The sequence below is a fragment of the Arachis ipaensis genome, chromosome B2 (assembly GCF_059453495.1).
Source record: "Arachis ipaensis isolate K30076 ecotype BB chromosome B2, ASM5945349v1, whole genome shotgun sequence".
NCBI lineage: Eukaryota > Viridiplantae > Streptophyta > Magnoliopsida > Fabales > Fabaceae > Arachis > Arachis ipaensis.
This window is the reverse complement of record NC_142437.1, coordinates 41,540,169-41,551,930: the sequence shown is the minus strand read 5'-3', so window position 1 is coordinate 41,551,930 and position 11,762 is coordinate 41,540,169.

Below are 11,762 nucleotides of genomic sequence, written 5' to 3'. Positions count from 1 at the left end.
AATAAAAAAATATTGATTCTTGAAACAAGAAAAAGTAGCAAAAAAAAAAAGAAAAAGAAAAATGAAAGCTCAAAAGAAAATTCGAAAGAGCAAGGATCCAAGGCTTTGATAATCAATGGTTAGGAGGGTCAAAATTGGCCTAAAAAACTCAAATGAGTTGCTATCCCTAACTAAATGCTTATGGTGTGAAGGTGTCAAGTAGAAAGCTTGAGACTGAGCAATTAAAGTCATGATCCAAAGCTAAAAGAGTACGCTTAAGAACTCTGAGCATCACTTTTTGGGATTTTAAGCAAAGCTAAATTTGAATCCAAAGGGTTTCCCCAGTTAAGTGCTTGTGGCATTTATGTATCTGGTGGTAATACTTGAAAACAAAACGCTTAGAGTCACGGCTTGGCTCAAAGGTGCAAAGCACCAAAAAGAAGCTGTGTTCAAGAATCAAGAAAAGCTAAAAGAAGAGGATCAATAATATCATCCGGATTCTAAGTTCCAAGGGATGCCAACATTTCTGAGCTTCAAAGAAAAATGAGATGCCGAAACTATTCAGAAATAAGGAACTCATAGCGCCATTCAGTAATTGGAACTAAGCTTCATTGGCAAACTCTAAAACCTCATGTATTTTTCTCTTCTTCCTGTCCTATCTTGTTTTTGGTTACTTGAGGACAAGCAACAGTTTAAGTTTGGTGTTGTGATAAGTGGGTTTCTTATACGCTTTTTCATAGTATTTTCTTAGTGTTTTTAGTTTGATTTTATTAATATTATTAAGTTTTTGTGTGTTTTAGTGTAAAATTCATATTTTGGATGCTACTTTGAGTTTTTATATTTTTTCTATGATTTTAGGTGATTTTTGGGCGAAATTGGCAAAGTTGGCAAAGCCTTGTTTAGAGACGAAGAAAGGATAGCAGATGCTGTCAAATCCTGACCTTTGTGCATTCCAACGAGCATATCTTGACCTACAGAGGTCTAATTGACGCGCTCTCAACGGCGTTGAAAAGCTAACTTCCAGAGCTTTCCAGCATAACATAATAGTTTATACTTCAATATCACTGCCCATAACTAGTGTTGAACATCCACATCTAGAGTTCAACGCCCAAAAGGGAGCAAGTCCAGCGTTGAACGCCCAAGAAGAATCAAGCCCAGGATTGAACGTCCAAAACTGGCATTCAACGCCCAGAAGCCCAAGTTGAACGCCAGGCATACGAAGCACCTGACCAAAGTGGGCCCAAAGTGGATTTTAGCACTCCTTAGCTTGTTTAGTCTTATCTTTGTACTTTTTAATTTTAAGTTAACATCTTTAGGGTTAGCATCTCGTATTTAAAGAGGATATCACTTAGGAATTAATCATACCTCCCAGGAGGGGAGAAGCATAGGCACATTACTTTATACTTTCTTCTCTGTTTTCTTTGTAAAGCATGAGTAACTAAACCTCCCGGTTAAGGTTAGGAGCTCTGCTGATTCCTATGGATTAATAATATTATTGTTTCTATTTCAATATATGTATGATTCTCTTCTATGATGTATTATCGTTCTTCATCCAAATGAGACTGGGTATGTCCCTTTTCTCTACATGAGTTCTTTATGAGTCCTGACCCGGATAGTATTGAGCTAAAGCTTGAGAATACATCACCTGAGCCAATAATTCATCTGGGCTAATCAAGGATAAGTGACATATAATCCAGTTAGTTATGGGTGATGAGGTTCTTGTTGCGCTAAGGTTAGAATCATAGAGCATCATTCTCTAATCCGGAAGATCTAACCTTGTCTATGACGTTTTGAGTAGGATCATAAAGGAGAATGAAATGCGTAGGCTTCATCCTCGGCCATAGTGAATGACCATGAGTTAACTTGATGAGAGGGCATGAGTTAATCTCTGATAGCTTTGCTATGGTTTAGGGGAGATTAACTTGATGAGAGGACATGAGTTAATCACTTACAGCTTTGCCATAGAACGAATCATTCATTGTCGAAGTAGCCAGTAAGACGTATTGATCCAAAAAGATAAAGCATCTCCAAAGCCTTAATTGATTTCTTATTATTGTTTTCACGTTAATTCTTTACTGCTTTCTTTTATACACATTCAACAACAATAACTATATATCCTTCTATTCGCCTAACTAAGATCTGCAGGATAACCACAGCTTGCTCAATCCAACAATCCTCGTGGGATCGACCCTCACTCACTTGAGGTATTACTTGGACGACTCGGTGCACTTCCCGGTGAAGTTGTGCGAGTTCAATTTCGTGCACCACTAGCCTTGACTCTAAGTGTTTTGTTTTCAAGCTTTCTGCTTGATACATCAACACCACAAGTACTTGACTAATGAATTGTCATTGGCACTCAGAGCCTTCAACTTTCTCATTTTTCCCTTTTTCTTTCTTGATTATTAATTAGTTTGCTTCTTCAAGATTTTTAAAATTTCAAAAATCTCATAAAATATTCCAGATGAAAACTTCAATCAAAAAAATTCTAATGCATACCTTCTAATACTCATATGCTCATGCTAGCTTTTTCTTTAATTACCTTATTTGTTTATGATCATGGTGCTTAATTACTTTAACTCACAAATTTCAAGATGTCACAGCAACATGTTACAATTCAAATCAAACTATGCTTATTTCAGAGGAATAATACACATGCATATAAAGAAAATAGAAGACAATCATGCAATTGAATGTACAGAAAACAAACGAGAGGAAAAGAAACTTAACCACATTGTAGATCTTCATCATTGTTGTTGTCATTTTCCTCCTATTCTTCCCCTCCCACACCAAACTTAGAATGATTGCTTGTCCTCAAGCAACAACTAAAATAGTAGTGATGGAATTTATGATGAATCATGAATGTATTAACACAATTATGTAAGTAATGAATATATTTAAGCAAGCAAAGTTAAAGATAACAACAAAGGCACAAGAAAGAAGATAGAGACAATGTGATTACATTAATAAGTGGGTTGTGCAAGGTACATTGCATGAAAATAAGGGACAACATCAAACTTAGTGTGACACTTTCATTTTAGAATGATGCAAGTACTCAGTAAAAATTTGGAAATCAAATTGTTGCATGGCAACACCAAACTTATTCTACGCAATCATATGCCATATTATTTGAAAGTAAACTAAGTAAAGTAAAAAATTGTTACCAACGGTTAGGTTGCCTCCCAACAAGCGCTCTTTTAATATCATTAGCTTGACATGTTGTTCTTGAATTTCTTCCTCTTCTTCCAGTTAGTTAAGAGAAATGACTTCAAGGGAGAAGAAGAGAAAATTGAAGTCCCCTATTTTGATCTCCTCCGAGGAAGCTTTCTTTTGTTATCAGCTTGATTCACTTTTCTTGTTGGGGGTAGGGGTGTGATTGCTTTTTGTTGACCTTTTTTTCTTCATGGATATTGTCTTTGGTTTCTTGGTCACAATCCTTCTTTGAGTGCTTTCTTTGATTGCCTTCACTTCTATGATTTTGAGATTTGGGTGTTGTGTGATGGTTAGAATGTCCTCTTCATCAAGAACCTCTTGGATTGATGGTTCATTTAAATCCTCCTCCATGCAACTCTCTGTTTCATGGGAGTATGAACTCCCTTCGTTGATTTTCTCCTTTTCTTTTGTAGGATCTTTCATTGCCTCCTTTGGGAGTGAGTTTGTATGTTCCTTTGTCACCTTTAGTGGCCTTTGTGGATGGTGCACGAAATTGTGATCATCAACAATGGCGCCAAAGACTTGGAGCTCTCAAACGTGAATCACACTTAGTCACAATTCCGCACAACTAACCAGCAAGTGTACTGGGTCATCCAAGTAATACCTTACGTGAGTAAGGGTCGATCCCACGGAGATTGTCGGCTTGAAGCAAGCTATGGTCATCTTGTAAATCTCAGTCAGGCAGATTCAAATGGTTATGGAGGATTGATAATTAAAAGATGAATAAAACATAAAATAAAGATAGAGATACTTATGTAATTCATTGGTGAGAATTTCAGATAAGCGTATGAAGATGCTTTGTTCCTCCTAAACTTCTGCTTTCCTATTGCCTTCATCCAATCATTCATACTCCCTTCCATGGCAAGCTTTATGTTGGGCATCACCGTTGTCAATGGCTACTTCCCGTCCTCTCAATGAAAATGTTCCAAATGCGCTCTCACCGCACGGCTAATCATCTGTCGGTTCTCGATCATGTTAGAATAGGATCCATTGATCCTTTTGCGTCTGTCACACGCCCAACACTCGCGAGTTTGAAGCTCGTCACAGTCATCCCTTCCTAGATCCTACTCAGAATACCACAGACAAGGTTTAGATGTTCCGGATCTCAGGAATGGCCGCCAATAATTCTAGCCTATACCACGAAGGTTCCAATCTTAGATTAGAAACCCAAGAGATACACATTCAAGCTTGTTTGCATGTAGAACGGAAGTGGTTGTCAGTCATGCGTTCATAGGTGAGAATGGTGATGAGTGTCACATGATCATCACATTCATCATGTTCTTGGGTGCGAATGAATATCTTGGAGAAGAAATAGACTTGAGTTGAATAGAAAAACAATAGTACTTGTATTAATTCATGAAGAACAGCAGAGCTCCACACCTTAATCTATGGTGTGTAGAAACTCCACTGTTGGAAATACATAAGAACAAAAGGTCTAGGAATGGCCGAATGGCCATCCCCCAAACGTGAAAAGGTCTATCAAAGTATGAAAATACAATAGAAAAAGGTCCTATTTATAGAGAACTAGTAGCCTAGGGTTTACAAAAATCAGTAATTAATGCAGAAATCTTCTTTCGGGCCCACTTGGTATGTGCTTGGGCTGAGCATTTAAGCTTCCATGTGTAGAGACTTTTCTTGGAGTTAAACGCCAGCTTTTGTGCCAGTTTGGGCATTTAACTCCAGCTTTTGTGCCAGTTCCGACGTTAAACGCCAGAATTCTTGAGCTGACTTGGAACGCCTATTTGGGCCATCAAATCTCAGGCAAAGTATAAACTATTATATATTGATGGAAAGCCCGGGATGTCTACTTTCCAACGCAATTGAGAGCGCACCAATTGGGCTTCTGTAGCTCTAGAGAATCCACTTCGAGTGCAGAGAGGTCAGAATCCAACAGCATCTGCAGTCCTTTTTCAGCCTCTGAATCAGATTTTTGCTCAGGTCCCTCAATTTCAGCCAGAAAATACCTGAAATCACAGAAAAACACACAAACTCATAGTAAAGTCTAGAAATGTGATTTTTATTTAAAAACTAATAAAAACATAATAAAAACTAATTAAATTATACTAAAAATATACTAAAAACAATGCCAAAAAGCGTATAAATTATCCGCTCATCACAACACCAAACTTAAATTGTTGCTTGTCCCCAAGCAACTGAAAATCAAATAGGATAAAAAGAAGAGAATATACAATGAATTCCAAAAACATCTATGAAGATCAGTATTAATTAGATGAGCGGGGCTTTTAGCTTTTTGCTTCTGAACAGTTCTGGCATCTCACTTTATCCTTTGAAGTTCAGAATGATTGGCTTCTATAGGAACTCAGAATCCAGATAGTGTTATTGATTCTCCTAGTTAAGTATGTTGATTCTTGTACACAGCTGCTTTATGAGTCTTGGCCGTGACCCAAAGCATTTTGTTTTCCAGTATTACCACCGGATACATAAATGCCACAGACACATAACTGGGTGAACCTTTTCAGATTGTGACTCAGCTTTGCTAGAGTCCCCAATTAGAGGTGTCTAGAGCTCTTAATCACACTCTTTATTTGCTTTGGACCATGACTTTAACCGCTCAGTCTCAAGTTTTCACTTGACACCTTCACGCCACAAGCACATGGTTAGGGATAGCTTGGTTTAGCCGCTTAGGCCAGGATTTTATTCCTGTGGGCCCTCATATCCACTGATGCTCAAAGCCTTGGATCCTTTTTTATTTTACCCTTGCCTTTTGGTTTAAAGGGCTATTGGCTTTTTCTGCTTGCTTTTTCTTTTTCTTTCTTTTCTTTTTTCTTTTTCGCATTTTTTTTGCAAGCTTTTCACTGCTTTTTCTTGCTTCAAGAATCAATTTTATGATTTTTCAGATCATCAGATAACATTTCTCCTTTTCCCATCATTCTTTCAAGAGCCAACAATTTTAACATTCATAAATAATCAAATTCAAAAAATGCACTGTTCAAGCATTCATTCAGAAAAACAATGGTATAGCCACCACATCAAAATAACTAAACTGTTTTAAAATTTGAAATTCATGCACTTCTTTTTCTTTTTCAATTAAAAAAATTTTTCATTTAAGAAAGGTGATGGATTCATTTTCATAGCTTCAAGGCATAGACACTTAGACACTAATGATCATGTAATAAAGACACAAACATAAATAAACATAAAGCATAAAAATTTGAAAAACAGAAAATAAAGAACAAGAAAATTAAAGAACGGGTCCACCTTAGTGATGGCGGCTTGTTCTTCCTCTTGAAGATCTTATGGAGTGCTTGAGCTCCTCAATGTCTCTTCCTTGTCTTTGTTGCTCCTCTCTCATGGTTCTTTGGTCTTCTCTAATTTCATGGAGGAGGATCGAATGCTCTTGGTGCTCCACCCTTAGTTGTCCCATGTTGGAACTTAATTCTCCTAGGGAGGTGTTGATTTGCTCCCAATAGTTTTGTGGAGGAAAATGTATCCCTTGAGGCATCTCAGGGATTTCATGATGAGGAGTTTCCTCATGCTCTTGTCCATGAGTGGGATCTCTTGTTTGCTCCATCCTTTTCTTAGTGATGGGCTTGTCCTCATCAATGAGAATGTCTCCCTGTATGTCAATTCCAACTAAATTGCAGAGGTGACAAATGAGGTGAGGGAAGGCTAACCTTGCCAAAGTAGAAGACTTATCCGCCACCTTGTAGAGTTCTTGGGATATAACCTCATGAACTTCTACTTCCTCTCCAATCATGATGCTATAGATCATGATGGCTCGGTCTATAGTAACTTCAGACCGGTTGCTAGTGGGAATGATTGAGCGTTGGATGAACTCCAACCATCCCCTAGCCACGGGCTTGAGGTCATGCCTTCTTAGTTGAACCGGCTTCCCTCTTGAGTCTCTCTTCCATTGGGCACCCTCTTCACAGATGTCCATGAGGACTTAGTCCAACCTTTGATCAAAGTTGACCCTTCTAGTGTATGGGTGTGCATCTTCTTGCATTATAGGCAAGTTGAATGCCAACCTTACATTTTCCGGACTGAAATCTAAGTATTTTCCCCGGACCATTGTAAGCCAATTCTTGGGGTCCGGGTTCACACTTTGATCATGGTTCTTGGTGATCCATGCATTGGCATAGAACTCTTGAACCATTAAGATCCCGACTTGTTGAATGGTGTTGGTGAGAATTTCCCAACCTCTCCTTCGGATCTCATGTCGGATCTACGGATACTCATTCTTTTTGAGCTTAACAGGGACCTCGGGGATCACCTTCTTCTTGGCCACAACTTCATAGAAGTGGTCTTGATGCACCCTTGAATGGAATCTCTCCATCTCCCATGACTCGGAGGTGGAAGCTTTTGCCTTCCCTTTCCTCTTTCTAGAGGTTTCTCCGGCCTTTGGTGCAATGGTTATGGAAAAACAAAAAAGCTTTAGCTTTTACCACACCAAACTTAGAAGGTTGCTCGTCCTCGAGCAAAACAAGAAAAAAGAGAGTGGAAGAAGAAGAAATAGAGGAGATAGAGGGGGCTTAGTGTTTCGGCCAAGAGGGATAGGTAGTGTGTATGTTGTGGGAAAATGAAGGAGTGAAGATGGGTTTATATAGGAGTGGAGAGAGGGGTATGGTTCGGCCATTATGGGTGAGTTTGGGTGGGAAAGTGGTTTGAATTTGAATGGTGAGGTAGGTGGGGTTTTATGAAGGATGGATGTGAGTGGTAAAGAGAATGGTGGGATTTGATAGGTGAGGGGTTTTTGGGGAAGAGGTATTGAGCTGATTGGTGAATAGGTGAAGAAGAGAGAGAGAGGTGGGGTAGGTGGGGATCCTGTGGGCTCCATAGATCCTGAGGTGTCAAGGATATCTCATCCCTGCACCATGTGGCGTGCAAAACGCCCCTTGCTGCCAATCCTGGCGTTAAACGCCAGGCTGCTACCCATTTTCGGCGTTTAACGCCAGCTTCTCGCCCATTCCTGGCATTAAACGCCAGTCTGGTGCCCATTTCTGGCGTTAAACGCCCAGAATAGTGCCAGACTGGGCGTTTAACGCCCATTCTGCTACCCTTACTAGTGTTTAAACGCCAGTAAGTTTCTCCTCCAGGGTGTTCTATTTTTAATTCTATTTTTTATTCTGTTTTTGCTTTTTCAATGGTTTTTGTGACTTCACATGATCATCAGAAAACATAAAATAACAAAAGAAATTTAATATAGATAGTTAAAGATTGGGTTGCCTCCCAACAAGCGCTTCTTTAATGTCAATAGCTTGACAGTGGGCTCTCATGGAGCCTCACAGATGTTCAGAGCAATGTTGGAACCTCCCAACACCAAACTTAGAGTTTGAATGTGGGGTTTCAACACCAAACTTAAAGTTTAGTTGTGGCCTCCCAACACCAAACTTAGAGTTTGACTGTGGGGGCTCTGTTTGACTCTGTTTTGAGAGAAGCTCTTCATGCTTCCTCTCCATGGTTACAGAGGGATATCCTTGAGCTTTAAACACAAGGGAGTCTTCATTCACTTGAATGATCAATTCTCCTATGTCAACATCAATCACAGCTTTTGCTATGGCTGGGAAGGGTCTGCCAAAGATGATGGATTCATCCATACACTTCCCAGTCTCTAGGATTATGAAGTCAGCAGGGATGTAGTGGCCTTCAACCTTTACCAAGACATCCTCTACAAGTCCATAAGCCTATTTCTTTGAATTGTCTGCCATCTCCAGTGAGATTCTTGCAGCTTGTTGGTATGCGAAATTGTTACTCTGAGGTTGTAAAATTTGTTGTTCATTCTCTCCCTGGTAATGGCGCCAAAAACTGGTGCACCATACCATGGTCCAAACATAACTTCACAACTTCGCACAACTAACCAGCGAGTGCACTGGGTCGTCCAAGTAATAAACCTTACGTGAGTAAGGGTCGATCCCACGAAGATTGTTGGTATGAAGCAAGCTATGGTCATCTTGTAAATCTCAGTCAGGCGGATATCAAATGGTTATGGAGTTTTCGAATAATAATAATAAATAAATAGAAAATAAAGATAGAAATACTTATGTATATCATTGGTGAGAATTTCAGATAAGCGTATAGAGATGCTTTCGTTCCTCTGACTTTCTGCTTTCCCGCTGTCTTCATCAAATCAGTCTTACTCCTTTCCATGGCAAGCTTTCTGTAAGGGCATCACCGTTGTCAATGGCTACATCCCATCCTCTTGTGAAAAAGGTCCAAATGCTCTGTCACAGCACGGCTAATTATCTGAGGTTCTCGATTATACTGGAATAGGATTCACCCTCCTTTTGCGTCTGCCACTACGCCCAGCACTCGCGAGCTTGAAGTTCGTCACAGCCATCCCTTTCCAGATCCTACTCGGAATACCACAGACAAGGTTTAGACTTTCCGGATCTCAGGAATGGCCATCCATGGGTTCTAACTTATACCACGAAAATACTAATAACTCGGACTCGGTCCCCTGTATTAGATATCTAAGAGATACTCATTCTAGCTTGGTTGCATGTAGAACGGAAGTGTTTGTCAGGCACACGTTCATAAGTGAGAATGATGATGAGCGTCACATAATCATCACATTCATCATGTTCTTGGGTGCGAATGGATATCTTAGAAGCAGAATAAGTTGAATTGAATAGAAAAACAGTAGTACTTTGCATTAATCCTTGAGGAACAGCAGAGCTCCACACCTTAATCTATGGCGTGCAGAAACTCTACCATTGAAAAATACATAAGTGAAAGGTTCATGCATGGCTGAATGGCCAGCCCCCATGATCTAAGAACTAGAAGTCCCAAGATGCCTAATACAATAGTAAAAGGTCCTATTTATACTAAACTAGTTACTAGGGTTTACAGAAGTAAGTAATTGATGCATAAATCCACTTCCGGGGCCCACTTGGTGTGTACTTGGGCTGAGCTTGAATGTTACACGTGCAGAGGCTTCTTCTGAAGTTGAACGCCAAGTTGTAACGTGTTTTTGGCGTTCAACTCTGGTTCGTGACGTGTTTCTGGCGTTTAACTCTAGACTGCAGCATAGAACAGGCGTTCAACGCTCTTTTGCGCCATCTAAACTCGGCCAAAGTATGGACTATTATATATTTCTGGAAAGCCCTGGATGTCTACTTTTCAACGCAATTAAAAGCGCACCATTTTGAGTTCTGTAGCTCCAGAAAATCCACTTTGAGTGCAGGGAGGTCAGAATCCAATAGCATCAGCAGTCCTTCTTCTACCTCTGAATCTGATTTTTGCTCAAGTCCCTCAATTTCAGCCAGAAAATACCTAAAATCACAGAAAAACACACAAACTTATAGTAAAGTCCAGAAATGTGAATTTAACATAAAAACTAATGAAAACATCCCTAAAAGTAACTAGATTCTGCTAAAATCATATTAAAAACAATGCCAAAAAGCGTATAAATTATCCACTTATCACAACACCAAACTTAAATTGTTGCTTGTCCCCAAGCAACTGAAAATCAAATAGGATAAAAAGAAGAGAATATACTATAAATTCCAAACTATCAATGAAACATAGCTCCAATCAGATGAGCGGGACTTGTAGCTTTTTGCCTCTTGAATAGTTTTGGCATCTCACTTTATCCATTGAGGTTCAGAATGATTGGCATCTATAGGAACTCAGAGTTCAGATAGTGTTATTGATTCTCCTAGTTCAGTATGTGGATTCTTGAACACAGCTACTTTATCGGTCTTGGTCGTGGCCCTAAGCACTTTGTTTTCCAGTATTACCACCGGATACATAAATGCCACAGACACATAAATGGGTGAACCTTTTCAGATTGTGACTCAGCTTTGCTAAAGTGCCCAATTAGAGGTGTCCAGGGTTCTTAAGCACACTCTATTTTTGCTTTGGACCTTGAATTTAACTGCTCAATCTCAAGTTTTCACTTGACACCTTCACGCCATAAGCACATGGTTAGGGACAGCTTGGTTTAGCCGCTTAGGCCAGGATTTTATTCCTTTAGGCCCTCCTATCCACTGATGCTCAAAGCCTTGGGATCCTTTTTATTTACCCTTGCCTTTTGGTTTTAAGGGTTATTGGCTTTTTGCTCTTGCCTCTTGGTTTTAAGAGCTTTTGGCTTTTTCTGCTTGCTTTTTCTTTTTCGAATTTTTTTTGCTATTTTTTTTTTGCAAGCTTTGTATTCATCGCTTTCTCTTGCTTCAAGAATCATTTTTATGATTTTTCAGATTATCAAATAACATGTCTCCTTGTCATCATTCTTTCAAGAGCCAACATATTTAACATTCATGAACAACAACTTCAAAAGACATATGCACTGTTCAAGCATTCATTCAGAAAACAAGAAGCATTGTCACCACATCAATATAATTAAACTAAGTTCAAGGATAAATTCGAAACTCATGTACTTCTTGTTCTTTTGAATTAAAACAGTTTTCATTTAAGAGAGGTGATGGATTCATAGGACATTTATAACTTTAAGACAAAGTTACTAAATACTAATGATCATGTAGTAAGACAAAAACCTGGATAAGCACTTAACATAAAGAAAACGAAAAACAGAGAATGTAAGAACAAGGAATGAGTCCACCTTAGTGATGGTGGCGTTTTCTCCTTGAGGAACCAATGATGTCCTTGAGCTC